Genomic DNA, 27,433 nt, shown 5'->3' with positions numbered 1-27,433 from the left:
TGACATTTCTGGAAACATAATGTTTTGATACTGTGTTTAACTGCTTGTCGAAGTCCCTGGGGAGAGTGTTTGCGTGTCTGTTCGAGTGAACTTTTCTCAGGTCCGCTGTGAATTCAAGTCCACCTAGGTTTGTCTTCAGCCACTATTTGAAGGATTAATTTGCTCACTCCATTAGACAGTAGCACTTGGCTGCCCAGGCCTCCGGAGGGGGAAACGCTAAGTGTGGCTACTGGTGTAATTGCTCTAATACCAACAGAAAAACATTTTTCTGTGCTTGTTCAAAGGTTACAAATTAAAAAATGAGACTTAATTGTACCTCAGGTGTTTGTAGTGTGTCTCAGTGAACTGTCCTTTCTTAAGACCCGACACTCACTGTCACTTTAGGTTACATTTTCTCTTGATATGACATTCACTATTACGCACATTTGGTGACATTAATGCAATATGATTGCTGTTTATTTAATTGTTAATTATAATACAAGACTAAACACTGGGAGTTTGCACTGGACCCATGGGGCTTCAAACAGCTTTATGTTCTGACGGAGCTTAATATTGGATCAAGAAAGAGATCTGAAGAGCCATTTTCACACACCTACCTACCGCCTTAGCTACTTACTACTCGCCTGCCTACCTGACAAGGAAACCATTTCAGGGAATCAAATTTCTCATTTCCACTGAGCATTATGTGCTGGTACGGTACGGTATGGGCTTGTTGACCATTTTTTGTCGCTCCTCCATTGCAGTTTCCAGCACACTGGTAGGAGTTTCATAAGGAGGAGCTACAACCCTGCTAGAGACGATCGTCACTCTTGCCAAACGCAGCCATGTTTAAACTGCTCATCATAAACCCTCTGTTGTTGTGCCACTTTGCACAGTGGTTGTTCAGTTATCTTATTATTTGTTTATTGCTTTTTATTTCAGCACGCATGTTCTTCTGATGAGGTGCAGATTGATTCAGCGAGAGCTGGACGATGTCGTTCAGAATGAGAAAGTTTTCCAAGCTGTGTCACAGAGAATGGAGGCTCACGGCTGAGCAGTGCTGCTGAGGAGAGCGAAGGACCACGAAAATGTAAAAGCTTTGTTGCATTTTTGATACCATTTGCACGACAGCGGTGTTCAGAGCTAATGAAGATGCAACTTTTTGCTATTAATAGTTATTGAGTGTGGTTTTCTGTGCACGTGTGTGTGTGTGTGTGTGTGTGGTTTCATTGCAAAAAAGAAAGAACGTGAGCCTGGCCTGGCATACTAACTACATCGTTTTCAGCATTTTTGTTGTTTCTACGTCAATGGACATTATTTGGAAAACGTTACCCTGTGAGCGTTTAACAAACACACAAAAGCTGTCGTCCAAGTTGTTGTAACTTCCACTTGTTGACATGAATCCTTACTTTCTCAGTAACAATGAAGTACCTACTGGTCTCACTATAGACTTTGTAGTTTCTCAATAATGACTTTGAGAAGCAGTAGCACACCATGTGCTCTTGGTATGTCTTAGTACTTTAATAAGCTCTTTTAAAGCAATACTCTCAAAGAAACAAAAATCAACCTCATGGTAAGCACATCTTGTTTCGCTGAGCACATGAAATAACAAAATAATGAATCTGATACAGAAAGATGTGCCTGCACTGCGTGAGGTACCTAAATCAGAGTCGCTGAGCAAAGCTGGGTTTTCTCAGAAAGTGACACACTGATAAGATGAAACGCAGCACCTCCAGGACACCTGTGAGACAATTAACTCAATTTTCAGCACCATTCATTAATCGCTGACAGTTTGTCAACCTCATTATGTCAGTTTGCGGTTTGCTGGTGCAAACTGTATGTGGTCGAACGTCCAGGTGCTAAGCTGCCGCTGGTCACCTGTTCTATAGCTTTGTTGTTAGGACGATAATTAAGAAGCCCATTATTTCTGATTAGCACCCCTTTGCATAATTAATGAGTAGGCAGCCATGTCCAGATGGCTATTTCATCACAAAACTATTACTCATCTCGTTGAGCTGGACCTTCAAAGTGAAGAACTAAGTTGAATATATTAGCAGGTGAATTTCAAGCTCGGTTTCACGAGAAAATGTACATTTTTAGATGGAGTAAGAAAAACTTTTCTGCTGCAATTATGAGTGATGGAAATGTGAAAGGTGCATTTTGTGACTTGAAACACAATGATAAAGACATAAAGGTGAGACAGCCAATTTCAGTCTCTTTTAATCCACTTTTCCTTCTGCCTCCAGTCTGCTCTTCAGTGCTGCTGTCTGATCAAAACTCCCAGGAGTCCACACTTGACCTCAACTCTGTTAACCCTGACTAAGCTCAGTGGCAGTTACTGTTTTATCACCTGAAGAAAGCGCCAACTTTTCCTTCAATCCGCGCTAAAACTAATTAAAGTTGGGGCAGAAGCGGCGTCTGGCGAGGAAAGTGGGAGACGGAGAGAATGAGGTTGAGTGAGTGATGTAGGGAGGGGAGAGATTAACAAGTGCAGGCAGAGCTCTGTCTCTCAGCCGCTAATCCTTAATGTCACAGATATGCAGTAAGCTGAGGCCTTTGTCAGTTAAAGACTGCCTTCAGATCTACCCAACTCTTTGTCTGCCGCTGTGCATCCTCCTCCCCTTATACCCCTCCGCCGTACCCCGACTCCTCGTGCCGCTTGAATCAGGGATAAACACGGGAGGCACTCACTTTTCCAGGAGAGATGAAAGGCTGCCGAGGGTTGAAAAGAAGCAGTTCATGCAGCAGAGGTGGCTTGCCACAACACCACATGGATAAAAGAGCATGGAGGAAGAGGAAAGCAAAGGGGTGTATGAAGAGGCTCCTTCTTTTTCCCCACTCGGTGTTTACGTGTCACAAGGTGACTTCAACAGATTTGTTTAGCACCTTATTAAAAAGTTCCACTTAAGCCTGCAGAAGTTGCAAAGTTGGTGTTACTGCAGAAACAAGAGGGAAACTCAGTAAAATGTAGATTTTGATGGACACTTGAGCATAAGGGCCTTGGTCGGATCATCCAGCTCTCTAAGAGCTCCTCCATGCACTGACAAGTGTCAGAAACAGGGCTTGTGCCTAACAATTTATAAAACTAGTCAAAAATACTACAAGGCTTTGTAACATACGATGCAGTGGTGCACTGGAGCCAGTCCCAGCAAACAGTAGTGGAATCAGGGTACACTCTGGAGGGGCTGCCAGTCCATCACCTATCGGTAATTTAGGGTCAACAATTAATGCTCCACATAGGTTTTTGTACTGTGGGAGAAAAACCATGCTTGCTCAAAGACAACACACAAGCTCCACACAGAAGTGCACCCCCTAGTAATGATTGAGAGGTACTGCGGTCAATCACAGCTAACAGTGGGTGAAAGGCAGGGTAGAATCTGAACAGGTCAACATCCTATTGGTAAGATTGCAGGAGTTCAACAATGTACGCAAACAGATCTGTACGACAGGAAATAATCAGGAAGGCTAATCCCATGATGGGTAATGGTCTTCAGGTGAGAGTGCACACAGGATAGATGGCATCCAATTTCTCCATGTTGATTCCTCAGTGACATTCTGAGCACAGAATGTTAATAACATGCAGCTTCAGATGGTTTGGAAGAGACTTTACGAGGTGACTGCACTCGGACTATGCAAAGCTTTCATTTTGTTTTCTTTGAAGGATTTATGATTCAACTTTTCAAAAGAGTTGTATAAGGGGATGTAAAAACTGTTCAACCTAAAAAATGTAGAATGTCTGTAGCTTTCCGAGCTCTAAATCGGGTACCAACCTTGATCAAAACTCAGTATGATGTGCAAAATTCCCTTCACCTACTGAATGTCATAATTACCCTGAATTCAAGTCTGCTGCACGGTGTGGTATTTTCCAAAATACGTGTGATTGCACATAATCATTCACCACTCAAGCTTATGTGTTCACAATCAGTTGGAATACAGTGGATGCATTTGAAGAAAACACTGCATTTCTGGGTTGGATTAAAATTTCACACTTGCTGCCATAAGACCTCAGCCTCCACATAATCCACTCCATCCTTTAACCTACGAATTTCTGCCCACACCGTGCTGAGATGGGTTATTACAGCCTCACAACAATGCAATCACATATTGTCACATTGTCCCATTCAAAGTTTTAATTGGCTTGGCCCAGTCACTTAACCATATCAAGATGATGTGCTTCTCGTGTGGCACGGCGGAGTGAATTAGCCTTCAACAGCAATTAGCTAATTGAAGTGGATCAGTCCACGGGGCTTTGTGTGCTCAGGGTCAGTGCCAGTACAGACGGGCAATAACAGCAGGTCCCCCATTACGCTGCACTGACAGGGTCCTTTCACCTCCAGGTGGTTGCTGAGAGCAACTTTTTACACGTTATTACATCTGTCACGGGTGCCACCAGCTAGACTGTATCCGTCTTTTCTATAATTGATGTCCTTTCCATGCGCACGCCACCCCCCATGGTGTTTTCCACTTCAGTGGCTGAAACACAATAGAATAAACTCTCTGTGAGATTGCTTTGGATTGACAGAATTAATACAAAACGTGTTTGGACGAACTCTGAGCTGATGAGACAATTGTGCTAGCATGCCCAGCTAATTATTTTCACAAAGCTGGGCAGCTATAGTTATTTGAGAGTGTGTGCTTTGAGGTGGATCATCAAGCTGCAGGCTGATTCATATCGATCACTCCTGGACGGTTTATACAAACGATTTGATACACTTGGAAAAAAAACAAAACAATTGCATTTGTCACTATCGCAGTGCAACAAATTACTCACCCCAAAAAAAAAAAAAAAAATGTTTTTCTTCCCAATACTCAAAAAAGAACTTGACTAATGAGTACACCATGGAGTCAATACTGATATCTGTCGGTATATTAAGTATAATAATGAAATGTGAAATGAAAAATGACCAAACCGCTGCTATGTTTTCAGATTAATATACAAACTCCCAACCAGATAAAGGAAGCAAAGATTTCTTGTCAAAGCTGGATATCTGGAGGGGATGACAAACAGCTTCATTTTAGAAATTACTCTTTCAGGCAAGATATCCATAATGTACCACTTTAAAAAGACAGAACTAGACAGAACAGACAGAAAGTGCTTCTTCGTGTCATCTTCATCCACCTGTTTTGATTACTATGGATGATTTTCACTTCTTAAATGTCTCATTAATAAGTGGATAAACAGGATCACCTCTCCCTTTAGATGACTCAGGCCATGTTTTTTCCAAGTGGAAACGCAAAATGTTTGTTTCCTTTTGGGGGGCCATGTACTGCATATGGCATGTGTGGTTGAAGCCACTGAAAATGCATCATTTAAAAAAAAAATGGTTCCCAAGGTGAAGGTTTTTGAGAACTCTTGGGCTCCATCTCCATTTGATGGCAGAAACGCTGCTACTGCGGTTGCGTACAACTGCCGTGGTCAACAATTCTTTTGTGCATGTTGTGCAAGCTGATGGATGAATCAGGATTTAAATGCAAAACTTGTGGTCACTTGAAATCTTGTCATGTAAATGGAGTACCAGTGAGTGAGCAAAAAAAAAAAAAAAAAACTAACTCTCCATGGTTATGATAATAACTAGCATGTCACACATTTAAGGTTAGGCTTAGGGCTTTTCTATTTAATCAAACTCGCCCTTTTCTAGTGAGGTTGCTGTAGGTTCAGACTGCTGGGAAATATACTCTACACTAAGCTTCTCTCCTATTTCACTGCCCATACAGTCATACTTCAACGTTACATGTAATCAACACTTTTTCCCTGTCTGTACAGAAAGTTTCTGCCCTCAAGTCAGGTTTTGCTGACAGTCTCCACCTCTAAGTCTGGTTCTGCAGAAAGCCTCCTCCTCTGAACCTGGTTCTGCAGGTTTCTTCCTGTTAAAAATGAGTTTCTCTTTTCCACCACCTTATCTGCTTGTTCAGACAGAATTGACAGGTTTTTCCCCACTGATGTGCATTGAGATGGGTGTGTTTTGAATTGAACTGAAATTGAATTGAGTTACTGTGGCAGTGTCTGTGTGGAGCAGGAGACAAGAGAAGTCCTACGATGCTCTCGCACAGCAAACTGTCAAGACATTAACCGTGATGGTAAAGAATAAGAAATGAAGTTAAATATTAAGATGGTGGAGACGTGTTGGCTCACGAATGAAAACTGACCGTTACCGAGTCAGGTTCAGAATGTGAACACCTAAATATTAACATGAGTAGAAAAACTGAGATATCACACCTAGTGGTAAATCGACGACTGCCAGACTCGATACATCTTGACAGAACATCGGTTTCATCCCGTCCTCTGTCACTGAATCCATACTGCTGAGTAATTTTCTCCTGCCTTCCTCCATCCTTCAATCAGGGTTACAAAAGACACTAAAGGCAGCTATAGCTTGGATGGTGGAGTGGCCTGTCTTTTAATTGCAAGGTTGGTCGTTTGAGCCCCGGTTGTGCCTGCTCATCTGTAGTAGCGTCCTTGGGTGTGATGCTCAAGCTAGTGCCTCTGTCGTCACTGCTGTAAGACGGCATAGAGGTGGCTGAAAGTGCTTCAAAGTGCTTTAACATTGTTTAAAAAAAAAAAAATGGCGACCACACGTCATCTAGGAAATAATCACAGAAGGCCCATGGACCAAAACCGGCCCACAAGAGGCTCCACTCCAGTCCTCCAAATCACCAAGAAAATGGTAAAAACTTCCATGAAAACGAGAGGTAACAGCTATAGGAGAAGTTTTCTTCACAATTCACTGTATTTTGGACCAGAAAGTATCATTAATATTGACTTTATGTTGACATTGTAATAATTTTTGATAATAATTGGTTTTGCGGAAATATAGAAACTTTAAAGTTAAACACAATGGGTTATTGAAGTGAAACGAGTTCGACACCTCTGCTCTGATCATTTAGCTCCAGTGGGCGTATGTCTATTGATCTGATAAAAATCCATTCAATTAGGTTGACAACAGATGAGTCTGATGGACTTGGCACTGATCTTAGATTATTTCAAATGTAATGGAAACAGTTTCCTTATTTCGGTTTTTAACCTTTCTATAACTGAAGCAACAAATCTATGTACTGTAACTGATTTCCACAACTCGTCAAAGGTGATCATTTAGTGCTGAAAAGGTGAAAAAAGTACAAACTGTTTCACAGAAATATAAAAATAAACAAGCCTGGTCAACGGAGGGAAAAAAATATGGAAATGCCAAGACTTTTACTTTGTCGGTGCATGTCGTATCTCCAGAGTGACAACTGTAATCCCCGCCAAACCCCAGATACACTGTAATCTTACGCATTAGATATTATCTGTTGTTTAATCCGTAAGCAGAAAGATGGGATAAAGATGTGGCTCTCATCAAAGTGTTACATCAAACAGCGCTTGTCAGACAGGTTGTGTTGCTTGCAGTGTTGAGTTTTATTCTGAGACATTTCAGATATTTCTTAACTCTTTATTTGGAATGTTTGTTTTTGCTTCAGCACAGAGGGAAACGTACTGTGGATGTCTGATGAATGGGACACTCGATACAAAAAAATCTATGGGTAAAGTCAGCAACTTCATTCAAATTTTTGTTATTTTTGCCAGACGTTCGTAATTACTAGTTTCCTTCATGACTTCTTTGAGTCATGACAGATTCACTGTTAAATCAAGATTACACAGCAGCACAACACATCATGGCATAATGGGAAATCATTAACGCCGCTCAATGTAATCCTTATTTGGATGAGATAAACATTAAAGCAGGGTGGTGGGAGTGGGCAGTTCGCTGTCTTCATTTAATGATACTGGAGTATGTACCAAGTGGTAAACAGACTTCACTTTTTCTGCATTAACAGCCTTAAAATAGTTTCCACAATCATTCACATCCATATGCTCATTCACACACTGATGGTGACAGCTTACCCTTGGTTTAAAAATGGGCAGATTTAACAACTTATTCAGAAAAAGGCCTTCTTTGATTCAACTTGTTTGCACTGGTGTGGGTTGGTGAGTTTATAGTCAAAATTAGAACGATAAACGTATGCTTTACTGTAGGTGTGAAACCCAGTATGAACAAATTGTTGCATAGAGTCAGTACAAACATTCATACCACCTTTAACATATGTAAGTCACTTATTGTTAAGCTTATAGAAAATGAAGTTGTGAAAAGCAGGCATTCTGGTGGAAAAAGCCCAGACACCCACTTTAAAACACAAGGACAGAATGACTGTGACTGTAATTATAACTGAGATGTGGGCAGAAAAATGACCCACACTGCTGGCTTCAAATCACTGATTACCACAGGTGATGATGAAATCCCACTGATTCCCCGAGAGAAATCTGAGTAGGACTCCTATAAAGCCTGCGCTTAGCATATTTTTAATTGGTCCAACATGTAACGGTGCCCCCAAGTAAACCGTCAATTTTGTCGAGTGTCTTCTTGATTCCTCCGGAGGAAAGCCCTTGGTAGCTCAATTCACTAACTCTCATTAATTACTCAATCAAAAAGCCTGCGCAGGGCGAGCGAAGGACTCCAGAGTGAATGATCACCCTCAGAACCTCCTGGGTTGATCCGGACAAATACGCTGTTGCCAGAACGCTGCCTGTTAAAGAGAATTTGGCAGAAGTGCTTGAAAGGAAAGTGAGACAGGAACAATCCTTCATTATCATTAGCAGCAGTGTCTGATGTGCGGCGGATTGTCCAATGGTGCGTATAATCGAGGCTGTCTGCACACTCAGACCTGAGACTGGGAGCGAGTGCCTGCTCGGGTGGAGTGCGGTTTTATAGCGGAGATGTTGCAGCCTGGTGGATCCCGTTAAATATGCATCACGGTTCATTGGGCACTCGCTCGCTGTCAGGCTGTGAGCTCTGCTGAGCCGTTTGTTAAATCTTTGAACAGAAGGTCAAAACGCTTGGAAAAACTGAACGAACGTGATGGCGGAGCGCAGATCAGATGTAATATGGGCTTGCAGCATTTCCTTGTACATCAGCCCACATATGCTTCTTTAAGGCCGAGGACAGAGAGCTAAAGCCGCGGTTATGATTTCATCAAGACTGTTATTAACCTCTTCCGGATATAGTGTGGTTATTAAGCTAATCACCCTAAGAAGTAATTAGTGTTTTGGCCCCCCAAAAAAAATCCACATAAAAGACACGTTCTGCAATCTGAACCTGAGGCATTTTCAGCTGTCTGACATTTGTTATTACTTACCAAGCGCTAATCCCTCTATCTGCTGTAATTTCATGAATAATCAACTGAAATCACATCAAATAAAAAAAGGGAACATGACAGTGAACATTTTGTGGGTAAATAAAGTATGAATAAATAACATATGAGTTGTGGTTGTCTGCTCAACTCACTTAACAGTGATGCTTTAGCCCCGAGGTTTTAAGCTCATTTGCACATAGAGCATTTTCATAGGAACAGCTTTGTGGAAGAAAAGCCGAATTCAAGGCAAAAGCTGCCAAAAACAGCATATTTGGCTTTTCTTTCATGTTACATCAAGTTATCATTGAAAAAAATGGTATGATCATCATAATCACAGTTAAAAATCATGATAGTGAATATAAATCATGTTAATATCTAAAAATATATCTAATATAAAAAATATACTTCAATAGATTTTGTCAAACACATCTTAGTTCAGGGGCAACGTAGAGCACAATTTCATCTTCAGAGGTCCAGTCCAGTAAAACGTTGCCACAATAACCTATAAATTGAAAGTTTATCTTTACTGTGCCACAGAGTATACATGATTGAAATGTCTACGTTTTCATAAAACCAAACAATTACTACGAACAATGATTAACATAAGGCTAATTTTAATGATGAAAATGTTGTTCAACAAAGATGAATTTGAATTTGTTTTTAATTTGCTTGGCTTGGCCAGCCGGATTGAAGTCTCTTGTTGGCCAATTCTGGTCCACTGGCTTTATGTTTGACACAGTTGTCCTTGGCGAAAAGCAGAACTACAAGAAGACCTTAAAAAAAAAAAAAAAGACCCCAAAGGCCTCCATGACAACTACATTTGATTGGCAGGGTCTATGCTGCTGAACTTAAACTAAAAATGAGCAATTGTATAGCAGAAATTAGAAAGTAAGCATCAAAAAAGTGGCTTCAGAAAGCAGGGAAACCGTTTCTGCATTGAAAAAAATCCAGATCAGAAATAACATCATGACCATCTGCCTAAAACTGTGTAAGCCCTTCATCTGTAGTCAAAACAGAACTGACCGATCAAGGAATGAACTCCTCGGGGAAAAAATAGAGAAAGGAAAAGAAAGCAAACTTTTCTAATCCCCTTGGGGAAATAGCTTCTTTGCATTTAACCCATCCAGTTCATAGTTACCTTTAGCCATACCTGCCAGGAGCACTGGTGACCTGTCAGCAGTGTGACTCAAACCTGGGAACTTCCGTTAATAAGTCCTGTGGGTGTTGAGGTGAGACCTTAATAAGTGTTGAAGGGCATCGGTGAACCTTGAGTGCTCATGATCTTATTGCCGATTTACTTCCTTTCCTTCCTTGGGTGACTTTAGGCAGATACTGACCACTGGAAGCAGAAACATCCCACAAAAACTGCAGGTGACTGAGAGAGACTGCAGTTTATCATGGTCTTGACAAACTAATTCAAATTCATGAGTTTGTCCATTTTTATGTATTATGGATCATCTCTGTATATGGGCAAAGACACAGGGTGCTTTCAAATAGTATTTGCTCCTTGGACCACGGACGCTGTGATAAACCGGAATGTGAATGGACTCTGTGAACCTCCATGATTGACTCAGAGTAATGTCCAGTCTCTCCGTCTTGGCTTTGATCGCTGGCTTTGAAGCTGATTTAATGGGGCACATAAGAAATTCTGTCTAGACACTAAAACTCTTCCAGTTTTGTGAGACAATAACCAGCAATTTGTCTCTATTTAAAGTAACTGCACAAAGTTCATCAAAGGGAAAAGGACAAGTAGGGAAGAGCTTTTCAATCGGGGAGAAACAAGAAGATAAAAGAGACAGCAAATCAGTTCGATCTAAAAAGGCATAATTTAGATGTGGAAGTAAATCACGCCACCGAAAAAAATCAAAGGACAGGAGAGGAGCTTGGTGTGAGCAGAGTGATTGACAGCTGCTGCTATAAATGGAATATCACAACAATTAGATGCAATGCAATCAAATTTTGGGGCCCTCAGTTAACAGGAGTCACGCTAAATTTCAACTTTCTTTTAGAGTAAGGCGGAAAGAAAATCCTTCATTAATGTGTGTTGCACAGTGATGTGCCATCGCTTGCTGGAAATTTGGTCAAGTATGAGAATTAAATACAGAGAGATTTCACACGGATAAGAGGTGAGCCGTGAGATTAGATGGAAACTGATTGGGTAACAAGCTGTGAGCGCCTGGCTGAAACATATTGCAGCTCATCTCGGGATAGACGGGCGAGCTCATCCGACGTCTCGCCTCACGAATGGCTCAAAACACCCAATTAAAAAGATGCTCCAAAGTTTTGATTGTATGAGTGCAGATGGGAAAAATTATCCACACCCCCGCCATCCCACCCTCTTCTCTCCTTCACCACAGATCGTCCCACAGATGCGGTTTTTTTTAACACTTTATTCGCCAACAGTCATTTCACGTAAGATAATGGGAAAATAGTTTACTGCAACTACAAAAACCACAGTAAGGAGAAAAAAATGCCCTTCAGTACTGTATTTATTGATGAAATGAAAGGTGATATACCGTTATAATCTGTTCATACAAAGGCTTTATGTCCACTAGTTAAAAGTGACTTCACTATAAATCCCTCATCTCACAGCCAGTTCAGATGGTGGCTGCTCCACCGTCTTTCCCTTTTCTCCATCCGACGGTTTGTTTGAGTGGCACAAAGGGAGGAATCAGTTTGTTCCACCGCTGTTGCGCCCCTGTGCATGCTTCAGAGATGGTAACAGAGGCACAATAGTGGCGAGACGGCGTGTGTGTGTGTGTGTGTGTGAGAGAATCGGTGAGCTCTGCTCAGAGGGGGTGTACATGCATTGTAAGTGTTAACGTGTCTGTCACGTCTGTTTGTTTCTGGAAGCCACCCACTGTGCAAAGTCATACTTGTCATGTGCAATGGCTCAGAAAGGTTACCACAGCGCAAAAAAAAAAAAAAAAAAAGTACAACATGAATGCTACAGCCACAACATGAATGTAAGAGCAACACAGATGCAAAAACAAGTCCACACAAAAACCCTATGCATACATACAAAAACTCAAAAAATACAAGAGTCAGAAAGTTTTAAGGATTCAGTGCATTTCAAAAAGTTTCACCTTGGCAGCCATTTTCTTAAAGTTGTCTTTTCAGTGGCTCTGAGTATGCAACAAGTGTTTTTCATTTTCACTTGAAAATGTGGCATAAATGAGGTCTAAAACAATCCTCACTTTTTATGTTGTTGTACTCTAATCGCACTGTTGCAAAAGCTGAAAGGCTTCACAAACCAGGCAGCAGAGCCATGAGAAAAAAGGCATACAGACAATTTAAGCAAAGTTATTACCTCCGCCAAGGAGGTTATGAAATCACGTCGGTTTGTTGGTTCGTTAGCAAGATTACGGAAAAAGTTATGGACGGATTGCACTGAAACTTTGTGGAAAGGTGGGTCTTGGGCTAACTTAGAATCCATTAAATTTTGGTGATGATCCGGATCACTGTCTGAATCGAGGAATTTTTTAAAGGATTCTTTATCATTTAGCGATAGGGCAGTCTTTCACATAGTTGGGCAGGCCTGCCGACAGGGTGCCTGTGCGGCATGCGCGTGCCGCATGCATAATGTTATTTATGTGCTTCGATGTGCGCCTCGCCGGGCCAGTGTTGATTATTGCTTGAGCGTTGCAGCACGTAGTGGGGTAAGAAACCTGGGAGTTGTAGGCGTTCAACGGTTCGGCTAGCAGCGTTAGCATTCGGCTAGCGGTGCTAATGGCGGCCCGAACCTGTTTGTTGTTATTGCTCGGTGACTTACCACATTGGCAGCGGCGTGGTGCATGGTGTCGATCTACTTTCAAGTGTTGCGCTTCAAAGATGAGAGTTCATATTCACTTTATGAGCAGTCAGGCTTTGTTTACGTTTGAGAAGACTCGTGGATGCGGGGCTCAAACTGTGCATGCCCAGTAGGCGCAAGGCATTCTGGGAAATGTAGTTTTTGATTGATCTCAGCCGTCTTTAAATAGCATTGTGATGTAGATCACTTATTTTTAAAGAAGAAGCAGTCGACATCACTTCCTTTTAAAGAAGCAGTCTACCAAAACCTGACTCGGTTACTTTTGTGCTTAAAGCTAGGAGAACTGTGACTATATCACAATATCAATAACATATTCGTTGTCACTACCGTCATATATTGCTCAGAGTGGGAACCTTTTTTCTGAATACTGGCTTGATTCTCCCATTCATCCACCTGACAATGACAAGAGTGCCACGTATGATTATCTATTCAAATCTAAAGCACGTTGGCACCAGCAGTGAGTGTGTATTGTGTGTGCACGGGGTGATTCACCTCATTCAGACTGCTGTTGTCCTTCAGCAAAAGGTCGTACATGATTGCACAAAAAAAAAAAAAAAAAAAAAAAAAATAGTGTAGCTGTTAAAGGGGCTAAAATCAATAGTTATAATAACAAGGGATTAGATTACTGCATCTGTGATCGGGGTCACAAGAACTACAAAACAGAGATGAAACGATTAATCACTTGTGCAGGTCCTCTCAAATATATTTGACATTTTACTGTCTTCTCGGTTTTACAGCCCAGACCTTTTTTTTTTTTTAATACAGCTGTCATCAGCTTATACTCCACATGACAGACATTGGTAGTTTTGTATTTCCAAGTATATACAACAGGTTTTGTACATGTAGAGACTGTATTTTTTGCCCATTATTGTTTGAAAAATAGCTCCAGCTCAGTCAAACTGGTTGCAGAGCATCTGTGAACAGTAATTTTTAAGTCAAGTCATAGATTTGCGGTTGGAACTTTGAAATGGTCTTTCTAACACATGCATATGCTTTGATCTAAACCTTTCCATTGACTCTCTACCCCAGTCTCAAGTCTTTAGAGGAAACCTGTTAGAGTCTTTAAAAGACATTGGCAATAGAACTGAGGTTCACTTTCCAGCAGGACAACCACCCAAAGCATACAGCCAGAGCTACAAGGGAAAGAGCAGTGATTGTCAAACGTTTTACAGTGTGTACCACCTTCAGCCCATTGAAACTCTTCGGCATGACTTGAAAATTGTTCCTCGCAGATGCTCTCCAACCAGTCTGACTGAGCTGGAGCTATTTTTTCTACAGAAAAATGGGAAAAAACATCAGTCTCCAGATGTGCAAACCTGGTGGAGACTGCAGCAAAGGTGGCTCCAAAGTGTTGACTCAGTGGGGATGAAGACTTTTACACCACACTATTTCCAATCCATTTGTTAAAAAAAAAAGAAAGAAAGAAAAAAACCCCAAATACTTTACATTCTGCTTAACAATTATGCAACACGTTGAGATGGCAGATCTCATAAAATCCCAATAAAATAAATTTATGGTTGCAAACTTCGTTGTATGAATACTGTGAGTTGCTTTGACTTAGAGCATGAATGGATGATATGCACAGTAGGTTGAATTACCGTATTGTAGGAGTGTAACGGTATTTGTATTCGGGTCACGGTTCGGCACACACAATCACACGACGAATACACCAGTGAGTAAAAAAAAAAAAATTCCAACCTTAGATGGCGGTAATGAGCCTAAAAGCTGCCGGCAACCACCATTATCACAGAAGAAGAAGAAGTAGAACAAGCAGGTCCAAACATGAACAAACAAAGAAGAAAGTCCAAGCGGAATGAGCGCTGCAGCGTGTGGCGGAGCGGATTAAACGGGAGAGTATTTGTTCCGCGTGCGTTCCCTCATACGGAGTGACGTGTGACGTGCCAGTAAACAGGAAGCAGCACAGTCAAAAAACCAGCAGAGAACGCCACGGTGGTGGAAAAACACTTTTTTAATACAAAACCCCGACATAAAAAACATTAGAGAGGCGAGATGGAACCAATTCGCGCAGCAGCTAGTTGTATAAAGAGCTCCATAGCAGAATACGAGCGATCGCCGGCTGGTGTTATGGATTAACTGGTTCCCGTGTTAACGAATGACAGCGGAGGTCTGTGTAAACACATGCTGATTACAGCAGTTGTTAAAGTAAGACTCACAAAAGACTTTAAACGTATACACTCACTGTAACTGTCGATAACCGACGTTCGTCAGAACGACTAGATGTTTCAGTCATTATTGGTCACAAGTTAACATGGGCACCAGTTAATTCGAAACATGAGCATGCGGCGCAGAGCTCACACCGAGACGTGCTGCTCCGCACGGCGGTGCTGCGGTCAGGGGAGCAGCTGCTCCTTCAGCAGCATATCATGGAGATTTTGGGACATTATTTAAGCAGATATCAGCAGATAAAAACTCTCTGCTTGGCGCTGAGGACTGCTGCTGCAGAGAGGAAGACCTGCAAGTTCCTCGTGAGACTTTGTGCGCATGTCACAGGGTCCTTGTAAACGAGGATTCATCGTGGATGTTTTCTATGCTGTACATGAATACACTGGCGTTTAATACTATTGTTTACAATCGGATTGAAAAAACACCATGTAAACTGGGCCAATAATGTGTCGCATGGGAAAGCTTGGGAAAAATGTTCTGGTGCATTTGTGAGCTTTTTTTACTTTTTCCCCACTGTACCGAAAAACGTACCGAACCGTGACCCTTACACCGAGGTACGTACCGTACCGTGGCTTTTGTGTACCGTTACACCCCTACCGTATTGTGAAAAAAAAATCTTGTAATTTACTATGAGCCAATGAATAAACATTTGCTTAAATATCACGCATGATCCACAGCGTGCACACGAGAGATATTCTCTTAATAAAAAAATAAAAGGGAGAAAGAGGCAACTGTTTACTGATAAATGGGGCTGAGCCAAGCTTTGGGCAACATGAGAGTGCTGGGAACACGCTGATGTTTAGCAGATATAATGTTGACTGTGTTCGTCGTGTTAGTTAAAGTGTGCCAGCCTGCTGATATTTGCTAATAAGCTTAACACGACGTCCAGCTGAAGCAGATGGGAATGTCATTAGCTTTGCATGGCCTTTGGTTATAAACCAAAATAAGAGGAAATTCTGGGATTATTAGAATTCATGCTTTAGGCGCCACAGACTTGCCACTGCAGGCTCAGGCCCACTGTAGATGACTCCTGCACCGTCCTGCGTTCTGATGCATGCTGTCTGCAGCAGATGCTGCCTGATAATAATTAACATAATGTGTTGTTGTGTGCAGTCGTTATTGGAAAAAAAATAATACATTTAAATCAAAATGAACTGAGGATGGTGTTGCATGGTGTCATTCCTCCACAGAGTGATGGTGAAGTTGACATGTAAGCCAAACACTTGAATGTAGTGAAGGAAATTACAAAATTTATTAAAAAGGTATCAGATCAAGCTGAGGAAAAAGAAATTACCATCATATTGATGTCCTCAGTGATTCATTTTGAAAAGAAAACATGCTTTTTTTTTTTTTTTAAATCACACAGCTTTGTGACTCGGGGGGGAATCAAAGTCATCCTCAATAACACTTTAGAAATTCATGTGTAGTTAGAGTCAAAGTCTTTAATGAGTTTTGACTTTGCTTGTGCTCTGTGAGGTCAAGAGGAGCCAAAACCTCCACCACCTCAATCTCACCGGTTAATTTTTGAACAGTGACAAAATTGAAAGCATCTTAACGTGAGAGGACCAACCAATTTTAACAGTTTATCCTTGAAAACAAGGCAAATAGACAAATCAAAAAATGTGGATGCCTAAAACAGACTGAATATTAAATAAAATCAGTCCACAGGGCTGAAGGAATGAATATGATCATGCAAATACATTTCTAGGTAGATGTCAAAAGTCCTGTAATGAACTGTGACCAAGTTCTGATGGATCAGGGACGGCTGCACAGGTCTGGATGATTCAAATAACGGCAACAACCCAAAAAAAAAAAAAAAAAAAAAAAAAAGACATTTCCTACTAGTAGTACTAAAATAACCTTTAAATGCCTAATGATGTGGTGGGTGTCGTAATGTGTGAGCAGTTGATAAATGTAAATACAAAAAGATAAGTGAGTTGATCAAATCCATAATGATAAGACAACCCAGGAGAAGAACCCACAACAGTGATGCATCCACCAGATAACAGCTGATTGCAAAAGCACAAAGGCCGTGTTCAGGTGTATGTTTACATGACAACATAATCAAGTGAATACGGGAAACCTTAGTTGTGTTTTGAATGTCCTTTTATGTGACAATGGTGCTCAAAGTCACTGAAAACGGAATATTTGAAAAACACTTCAAAAATGCTCCAAGTCCATCTGAGTGAAAACAAGGAAAATGGGACTTTATCAAATGTTACTACTGTACATACACAGCCACAGTAAACATTTCTGAAAACAAAAAACGATGTGTTTCGACATGAGGAGTTGTGATGTAAATGTGGTCTAAATCTCTAGCATAGAAAACAGGGGGTAAAACAGTAAAGGCCTCAGAGAATCTGAAGCACATTAGCGGTTGAAGACCACATGATTCTTTGATAAATAACATGTAGCAGGTTCACTGCTGTTCCCTGGACAACATGTCGATAACATTTGTAACACTGTTCCCACACAGTACAAATGCTCCTCGCCCGCCTCAGAACTCAAATCATTCTGCAAAGCAAAAGGATACTTCTCATTTATCTGAATACGATTGTGTCTCATGGTCATGTGAAAGGCTGAAATCATGTCTTTGGAGTTCCATGCTGTTTGCTTATCATTGGTTGACACAGATCTCAGATGTGGATTAGGTGTACAGTTAGGGTTAGTTAAAGGGATGGGTGGCTTATTGGTCATGGAGGTGGCTTTTTTCAACCACAACAATTAAACCTCCATCCACCCGGCCTCTATGCCGGCCTCTACATTGATTTATCCAACTAGTTTCAGGATCTTAATCTTGCCAACAGCAGGTAAACGAGAGCACATTAAAGACATATCCAAACCCATGGGCGTTTTAGGTTCACCCATGAATCTATCAAGAATGTAAGAATGTAAGGATGTTTGTGAAGTTAACTGCTCAACAGTAGCGATGTGATACCGCTTTCACCATATACTAGTAGTAGAATGAACAGTAGTATATAATAGTAGTCCAGCCTAAATCTGAAACTTAGTGATTGAGGGTGTTTGGTAGGATTTTGCATTGTTTTCTTGGGGTGTGTGTGTGTGTGTGTGGCGGGGGGGTTATTTCTCCGGAACGGCCACAATAAGGAGTGGCCTGGAGGCTATGGTAGGAATGATTTTGGCATCTAACATATATGCGGGCCACACGGTTGTGCAGTGGTTAGCGCTTGTGCCTCACAGCAAGAAGGTCTGGGGTTCAAATACCGGCCGGGGCTCAGGGCCTTTCTGTGTGGAGTTTGCATGTTCTCCCCGTGTGTGCGTGGGTTCCCTCCGGGTACTCCGGCTTCCTCCCACGGTCCAAAAACATGCACGTCAGGTTAATTGGTCACTCTAAAAAAAAAAAAAAAAAAAAAAAAAATTGCCCCTAGGTATGAATGTGTGAGTGAATGGTTGTATGTCTGTGTATGTATATATATGTCAGCCCTGCGACAGACTGGCGACCTGTCCAGGGCATACCCCGCCTTCGCCCACAGCAGCTGGGATCGGCTCCAGCCACCCGCGACCCCGAAAGGGACCAGCGGCAGAAAATGGATGGATGGATGGACATATATGCGTAATTAGAGCGTATCCTATTCACCAATGGTAATGTAACAGCATAACTTATTTTATCACTAGGTGATAAACTGTTGGAGAATGTAGACAACATCGCTAGCTACCAACGCAATCAGTGAAGCAGCTCTTCTTGTAGTCAAGTTGTGCGTGCTTCCGCCCTGTTGGTAAACAAGTGATCCCTCTATATTATAATCAAAGAAAAGTAAGCAGCACGCTAAATATGTGACTATGCTCATCTTTTGCACATTAAAATATGCAATCAAAACATCATATCGTCATATGGTCACACCCATTTGTTGTACAGTTTGAGTCAGTGAGTGACTGGCACTGCATTGATGCAACTAGAGAGCTGGAAGCAGGAGTGTATCTGCTCAGGTTGACTCTGAGGCAGTAATTGAAATGTTCATCTGTCAGTCTGCTTCTGAACTTTGATTTTATTGCATTCGTGTCTGAAAAGGCTGATTCACACAAATATGTTGACCCAACAAAGCTGCCATTTTCAGTGCAGCCTGGTGAAATTTTTGTAATTGTCTGGTTCAACCAAACTCCAGAAATGCTGTGAATGCTGCTGGGATTTTAGCCGGACATCACTTTGGAGACTTCATGACCTCCATCTCCATCTCCACAGGAACAACACAGAATGGTTCAGCCAACTCTCCTGGCAGTTCACCGACGGGTACATCCAGGAAAGGGTTGGCAATACATGTCACCCAAGGTTTCAGTTTGTCAAAGTCACAGAATCGGTCTGAAAACTCCACACCTCAGCTTGGACAACAGGTCACTATATCCCTGTTCCTTAAACAAATTTCCCACTCCAGAATGGCTCTACAGCATCTTTGCAACAGCGGGTAAGTGCTCAAATCTTTTGATTTCCATTTTCTGAATGTAAAAAGACTCTGAACGCCCAGAACTGATCATATCAGTTACATTTTTGTCTTTACCTTGCAACAGCTGGTTCAAGTAGTTTATTTTTTTCAGTCACATCTGCCAACAAAGCCAGATCTAACAATCACTCTGCATCATTTAACAAGGTAGCATCCTTTCCGCTCATCTCCATGAAAGCCTTGATATCATCAAGCAAGGAAATAAAGCACTCGAGTATCTTACCTCTGCTCAACCATCTGACTTCAGTGTGAAGGAGGTCGTCACCGGATTCTGCAGAACATTCCGGTGTTGCTTGGTCTTCGTGTGAATCGAAGTTATCTGAACAACAGGACAGATAACATGATCAAATCCCAGGACTTCTGTGCAAATTGCTTGTTGGTATAATTCAGAAATTTAGGAAAGTCCAGGTCTGCTTCACAGAGAGCAACAAATCCAGAGTGATGTCCTGTCATGGCTGGAGCTCCATCAGTCATCACGGCCTCCTGCTTTTTAATGGGAGCTTTTTTCCAATGAAGTATTGTCTCACTGCGTTGTAAATATCCACTCCCTTTGTGGTGGTTTTCAGTGGAAGCAGCATCAGAAACTCCTCTTTTGTAGAGAAATCACTGAATGCCATCCGTATGAAAACGGCCAGCTGTGCTGTGTCACTGGCGTCCACAGACTCATCACACTGCAGTGAGAACCAGGAGCACCTGTTCAGGTCCGACTCCAGCTGTCTCATCACATCCGCGCGCTCATCCTCCATGACACAGTGTTCGCACCAAGCTGGACGTCGGCAAAAGCAGAAAGAATTGCCGTTTTATTTTTGTGGTCCGCAAATGATTCTGCCACTGAAGTCGTCGCCTCCTCAATAATCCCGCCATCATTGAAGGGCTTTTTCCATTGGCTTTCTTCTTTGATTTAGTGAACAGACTGTTGTTCTTTTTTAATTGCTCTACCTTGTCTTTATGGAGGATGCTTCCTGATGGAACGTCCTGGGAGAAGTTGCTGTGAACTTTAGTGAAATGACGCTCGACATTGCATTTTTTTAAAGACTACCAGGCTCGTGCCACAGATCAGACACACACTTGCCGTTCATGTTGGTAAAACAGAAGCCCGTTTTCCACTCCTCGTGGAAAGAATATGCTTTTTGTTTTTCACTGGCCAGCCCGCTCCCTAATGCTGCCATTGTTGCTATGGTAGCATGCTAACAGTTGGCTACATGGGAAGCTGTCATCCACCTGCCCCCACCCCGGCCTGCCCCCTCCACTCCAATGACAAATAGCAGCATGGCACAAATGTGTGACAGTTAATAAACAAATCGGCTGGTCAAAAGTTGCTCAGACGTCTTACCGCCTGTGATTTTGACTGGTTGAAAATGCTGACCCGTTCGCCATTTTTACTCAGAGGCAAAATAATGTATCATCCTTTCACAATCTATTGGCGAAGGCACCGCAAGCTTCAGGTAGCTCACGAGCGACATGTTGGAGATGCCTGCTCCAGACATCAGTCCATCACGAGGCAAACACAGAGATGTGGACCAGCGCACATTCACACCAACAGAAAACCTACAGTCCCCACTTAATTTGGATTACAAAAACATCATGCCTGACAGTAACAAAGACCAGGGTCTTTTTACTACAAGGGTAGACCGCTAATAATGTAAGTGACAACCTAAATATCAGTATAATTAAACCATCCCACGTTGATCCAATTTAGAGTTACTCACTGGAGAAAACAACACAGTGATCCAGCATTTAAACTGTACTTTGACTTGTAGAAACGTTTCATGGTAAATATACAGAGTAAACTTTTTTTTTTCTTTCGGTGTTGCATGGTGGAGTGACTGCAGCAGAGTTCATGCAGGAAGTGGGAGGAAAGTACAAAGAAAGGTGTCACACAGGTTGTGAGCATCCTGACGTGCAGTTGGAGGAACCTGTCGAAAACACTTCATCAACAAACGCTCCCCCACTTCCACCAACACATGGCAGAGCGCATTGAAACCAGTAGGTTCCCTCTGCTGCTTTGTTTCTTTCACTCTTTCATACCCACACCCACACATCCCAACAAAACACACACACACACACACACACACACACACACACACACACACACACACACACACACACACACACACACACAGTAGGACAATTCAAGCAGCAGGCTGTTCTGCCAACCGCTGGCAATGTGGCTCACCATAACATCTGTGGGTTTTCACGGTCCAGCTTCATTATACACTCTGTATACCACTTGGGAATCAGTCACAGAGCATAGCAAAGATAAGATTGTGCCGATTCTCTCCATTGCCATGTGGCACTCAAACACAGCAACTGCCCCTCACTTAAAGCAATATGTCAGGGTTTTTTTTTGTTTTTTTTTTGCCTTGAGGCTCAGATGACATTTCAAAACTGCTCTTTTCCCTTCTGTTGGTCAAGTTACCAACATTTGTGACTTAACTTGATGACCTGTCAAATTTGTAACAATGTCAGTCACAATCAAAAATTCTGCATGCTAGGCATCGGCTTGACTTATTGACTCAGAACAAAACTTTTTTTGAAACCAAGTGAATGAAAACATAAGAAAAGACCAAAAGAGCAACAAAAATATAGGATCGATGGCCAAAATGTGAGGAAAGAAAATAAAACCCCACAGAAATCTAAAAAAACCCATCAATCCGAGATATGTTTTACTTGGCTTTGAATCCCATTTCCATCACTTTTACTCAGTATAAAATTGCAATGTAGACAAATATTAACACACTGTTTTTTTAAAGGGATCGACAGGTTTACTTCATATCAGAGAGAAAATAGACCATGAAACACATCACTTTAATTGCAGTGTGAGTCACAGTACACATGGTAACCTTAACCTTTTACACATTTTGGCAGTTTTATATTTTTCAGAAGACCCACATGTGGCTCCTGGCTGCACCCAGTCTAACCCCACCAGCAAACTGTTCTCTGGACACGATACAACTACTTCCTGGGTAAGAGAGAGAACTCCGCACAAAGTGACTAATGGAATATATTAATGTCCAATCTGTCATAACAGGTACAGGTTGCAGGAGAGACAGGACCAAAACACAACAAACTGGATCTGTTTGTTGAGATTTTTGATTGATACACACATAAAAAAGTTTCTTTGATTAGAAAGTGACCCCCAGTGAGTGAACATTTCTCTTCTGTGCACAGTATTTTGGATGGGAAAAGAGCAAAAAAAAAAACCTCACCAAACCCCTGAAGCCACCTTTTTAAAAGTTCAAACAGGGCTGTCAGCCGGGGATACTGTTCTGATTGCAACATCAGACAGCATTATACTGTAGCATATTGCATATTTTCTTAATATCACGGAGCCTAGTTACCTTTATTGCAGTTTGAAATTTCATTGTTATTTTCACATTTTCTGGGGTCATCCCAGGAGTACATGTAGCAGCAGATCTGTATAGACTCACAAACACAGGTTGCAATTAAATTATTTCCCACGAGCCTGCAGCTGCTCGGACCAGCCCAGATCAAATTCAGGAGTAACCACGACAACAGTTATTAGATTGGCCTTTTTCTTTTTTATCAGGCCTGCGGAGTCCCTGGAGGTTTGACTTTGCCTTCTGGTCTCATAGGTTGTATGACATTGGGGATTAAGGTTACCGTGAGGAGAGACCAAACAGAACGACTTCAAGCTGCCGTACTGTCAATGTATGTGAAGTCTGAGTGCCCATCCAAATGTAGAGAGAAAAACGATTTAAATGAGCTGCTGGCAGCAGCTGTTAATGCTGAACAGTTCGGATTTTAATAAATTAATATGTAGATGTAGGAAATTAGAACAACCTTTCGGATAATTACATCAATGATTTCACAAGTCCATTCATTTTATGTTTCACTGGATAAACTACTGCTCCCGTTTTCGCCGTCTATTTTTTAACTGTCTAATTATGTTAATAATGTAAAAAGATCTTTCCCTTTTTTTGACAGTGATCAGGCTGATGTGCTTTTAGCATGGAGACCAGCTCTGTGTGATTTTCATCTTTCAAGGGAGAGCAGACAGACCCTTTCATCGGTTCATATTGAGCAAAGTGATGAATGTTTGTTACTTTAATGTTATTCCTAAATCATTTGTTGTGAACCTGACCATGAGTAATGATGGGGGCAGTATCTGTATGTCAGATGTAATGCAGAGCAGCATCCTGATGACATTAGCTCTATAGATTAGGATGATTAGCTTCCTGTCTGTTGTTCATTTGGTCCTGCTTTTATGCTAACCTGTTGGGGCACACGGCATGAACCGTTAAATTGGATTCTGTTGAAGTTTTCTTCCAGTTTAAATTGAGCTCTTCACCCTATCTCTAAGAGAGCGCTCAGCCTCCCTACGGAGGACGCTCATTTTGGCTGCTTGTGTTCAAGATCTTGTTCTTTTGGTCATGACCCAAAGTTCATGACCATAGGTGAGGGTAGGAACGTAGACTGACCAGTAAATTAAGAGCTTCACCTTTCAGCTTAGCTCCCTCGTCAACACGACGGACCGATATGACCGCATCACTGCAGACACTGCACTGATCTCCCTGTCAATCTTACATTCCATCCTTTCCCCACTTCTGATAAACACGATAACATCATCTGTAAAAAGCAGACACCAGATTCTGTAGTCCTTGACCTGGACCAGTGTTGCGCGATCAGGATGAATAAAACAACATGGGGAGTTTATTGAAATCTTTTGGGTTGAAAGCTTAACAACAGCATACAAATCTCAAACTTTAAAGGGGAGCTTTAGCTTTGTAAAGCTGTGATTATTAATCATTCAATAAATTCTTACTTTTGAGCACTTTAGATGCATGAAAAAATGCATTGCAGACAGGGCTGCGCGGTATACACGGTAGGACGGTAGAAACTATATGAATTTGGGCCAAGGTAGAGATTTGCACTCTACCGCTATACCGTCATCTCACCTGATACAGTTTAACTGCCACTACTACGTAAATAAAATGTGCTGAAACGATGGTTCAATCCTTCTCTTTTACTGAAAAACGGTGCATTGCATCATTCAACATGTTACGGCTTCTTCCGGTGCACAAATAGCTGACTAAACACTCTTTTTCTAAAAACATCAACAGGGCCATCCTTCTGTGGTGTCTGTGTGAAAATAAGGTTGAACATGCCAACAGCACACCTAGTGGCTTGAAGTGCAAAGGCAGGTGAATTAAACAACTACAAAGCCCACTCAGAAACACTTCCATTATAGGTTTTGCACCGCAATATTTATACCGTTACCGTGAAGGGATTTAATTTATACCGTGATATGAATTTTAGGTTACACCGTCCAGCCCTAATTGCAGAAAAGCGCATTATGTAGAGACAACAGTGAAAACCCTGCAGCTACACGATGGACTCTATGCACAACTTCACCACTTCCTGAACTTCAGGAGGCTCCTTGTTTCCTGTCTTTCATGATAAGACGAGCTGATTAATCCAGGTGTGTCTGACCTCTGTAACCACAACAGTAATAGTCAGACACACCTGCATTAATCAGCTCGTCTTATCATGAAAGACAGGAAACAAGGAGCCTCCTGAAGTTCAGGAAGTGGTTGAGTTGTGCATAGAGCCCATTCACATCAGAATGTGTGATGCACAAGGAGCCAAAGACAAATAAAAAACATTAGGGAAAAGCAACTGACTCTTCAACAACTACATTAAGGCAAGAAAAATCTGGTCATTATCATCTGAAAAAGAATGGAAAGGATTTATGACCCAACAAGACTAAAGACTGCTCAGACTTCTCAATAAACAATATATTTTACTTATTTTATTATCTCTATCCTCATAAAGTTGTTCTTTCTTTTCTTCATCATGCACATGGGGTCAATTGGTGACTCTAAATTGCCCTACAGGAGTGAATGTGAGTGTGTCAGTGTTCTGTCTGTCTGTGTTTGCCCTGTGATGAACTGGCGGCCTGTGCAGGTGTTTCCTGCCCCTCACCCACAGTTAGTTGAGACTGGATCAACCCCGCGACACTGAATAAGATTAAGCTTTATAGACGATGGATGGAGGCGTGGTTTGGATTAAAAACCATGAACTTATGTAAATTGATACAAAGTTGGAGGCTTTAGAATTGAAAAGAGGCCTCGCCATGTTTCAGTTCAAACTCATAGTGTAACCACCATCTACAGCAAAGCACCAACTATACAAGACTTCGAGTCACGCATTTGTCAACACTGACCTGCTCCAACACACCTGAACTGAATGGCTATCACGGCAAAGCTCTGCAGAAAGTCTGATAGTGAGGCAATCATTAGGATCAGGTGTGCTGAAGTAAGGGCAGAATGACAGGAATGCAGGCAGGAATGTGGTTCTTAAGGACCAGTATTGTCCACAAGTGGTTGAGACTCACAACTTTTATATTCAGCAACCATCTCTGGAACTGAGTCCTTAGGATTTCTGTCACATTAAGTTGTTGAAAAGACAGATTAATGCTACACATTTGCTGTCAGGAAGGTGAAAGAAACGATACCATGAAAGAAAAGAGTGACCAGCCATTGTGTTGCTGAGCCAAGACCGAAGAAAATGTTTGTTTACTGCAGATTATCTCTCAGAAAGTAGACAATCATAAATAAGGAAAGTCACTGATACTAGTGCAAAGATAGAGACATGAAAGAGTCTGCTCTTAAGCTCCAGAGGGAACAAATTAACCTCCAGCGAGATTTTGTTTGGTTGTTAGACCCGTGAAAAAAATAATATAAAATCATCTCATGGTTGTCAAGACTGAGGATAAAACAATAGAACATTTTGGAATTAAAAAAAAAAAAAGAGACTTGGGGTTTTAAAGACTGCAGCTGAAACACCTGGAAAATGTGAAATATTTGAGTTTGTGGTTTGGTTTACAAGACGATAACCAATATAAACACAAAATGCCAAAATTCTGAAATATGCATGCAAATATGACAGCTTCATTAGTTTTTTTATATGGAGTTAGACTACCTGTTATTATTACAGTATCTGGATTTCATCACCACTGTCCAAAATGTTCATAAAATGTACAAATTCTCTTCATCAGCTCAAAATAAATCACATTTTTCTTTCGGAAAAAAAGACTTTTACTGAAGTAGTTTGATATAGTGTGACTCACTAGGCCTTCACCACAATGCTCTCCACTCCTGTCAGTGTAGCTTTAATGGACCACGGTTCAAAATGTCCACAATAAATCTGTGTGGGTTTGTAAATCAATACCAACACCTCGGTGATTACTTCGCCAATTTCTGAGGTTTCATGCTCTCAAAACTAATTTTCTGGCTCAGGCGAAAGAAAAAAAAAAAGAGAGAAAAAAGTCTCCTCCACAAAAAAAATGTTATGCTGTGAACTCTTTGCCAATAAAAGATGCTACAAAATAATCCAGAGTGTCTGAATGCATTTTATCCTCGGGCCAACAAACAACAGTGAAAGTTCATCCATCTATTTTCACCTCTACTTTTCCTCTTCAAAGCTGAAACAGCTTAAATCTATCCAGACAAACTCGGTGAAACCATCACAGTTTGTTTAGTTCCTTCATTGGTTTGATGTGTTTGACCCTTGACTTTCCCATTAAACAATAATCATATCAATCAAACAAGTCACTACTGTTGGTCAGTCAGCTCCTATAGTGCCCATACCCTGCTCTGCTTCTTTAACTTGACATGTCAGATCTTTTTAAAATGCATCAAGCCAAGTAACTGTTAGTCTAAAGTCGTGAAGTTTGAGAGACTCCTCCCCAATCTCAAAATCTGACTCATTAAAACCTTTTTCCAAACAACATGAAAGGTGACTAAACCTGTTTATATAAAACTCTGAAGTTCTGTCCTATTTCTGACGGGCCAGAAATTCAGCACAGTAACAA

At 41.5% G+C, this 27,433-nt stretch overlaps 1 long non-coding RNA gene across 1 annotated transcript; it reads left to right on the top strand.

The window, feature by feature from the left end:
• Positions 1 to 959: 959 nt before the first annotated feature.
• Positions 960 to 27,433, top strand: LOC115403128 (uncharacterized). Its single transcript, XR_003933185.1, has 3 exons — positions 960 to 1,036; positions 18,341 to 18,347; positions 27,423 to 27,433. It is a non-coding gene; the product is annotated as an uncharacterized LOC115403128 (long non-coding RNA).

Source organism: Salarias fasciatus, chromosome 16 (assembly GCF_902148845.1).
Source record: "Salarias fasciatus chromosome 16, fSalaFa1.1, whole genome shotgun sequence".
Lineage (NCBI taxonomy): Eukaryota > Metazoa > Chordata > Actinopteri > Blenniiformes > Blenniidae > Salarias > Salarias fasciatus.
The sequence above is the reverse complement of the archived record's forward strand: the minus strand, read 5'-3'. Positions and strand labels throughout refer to the sequence as shown.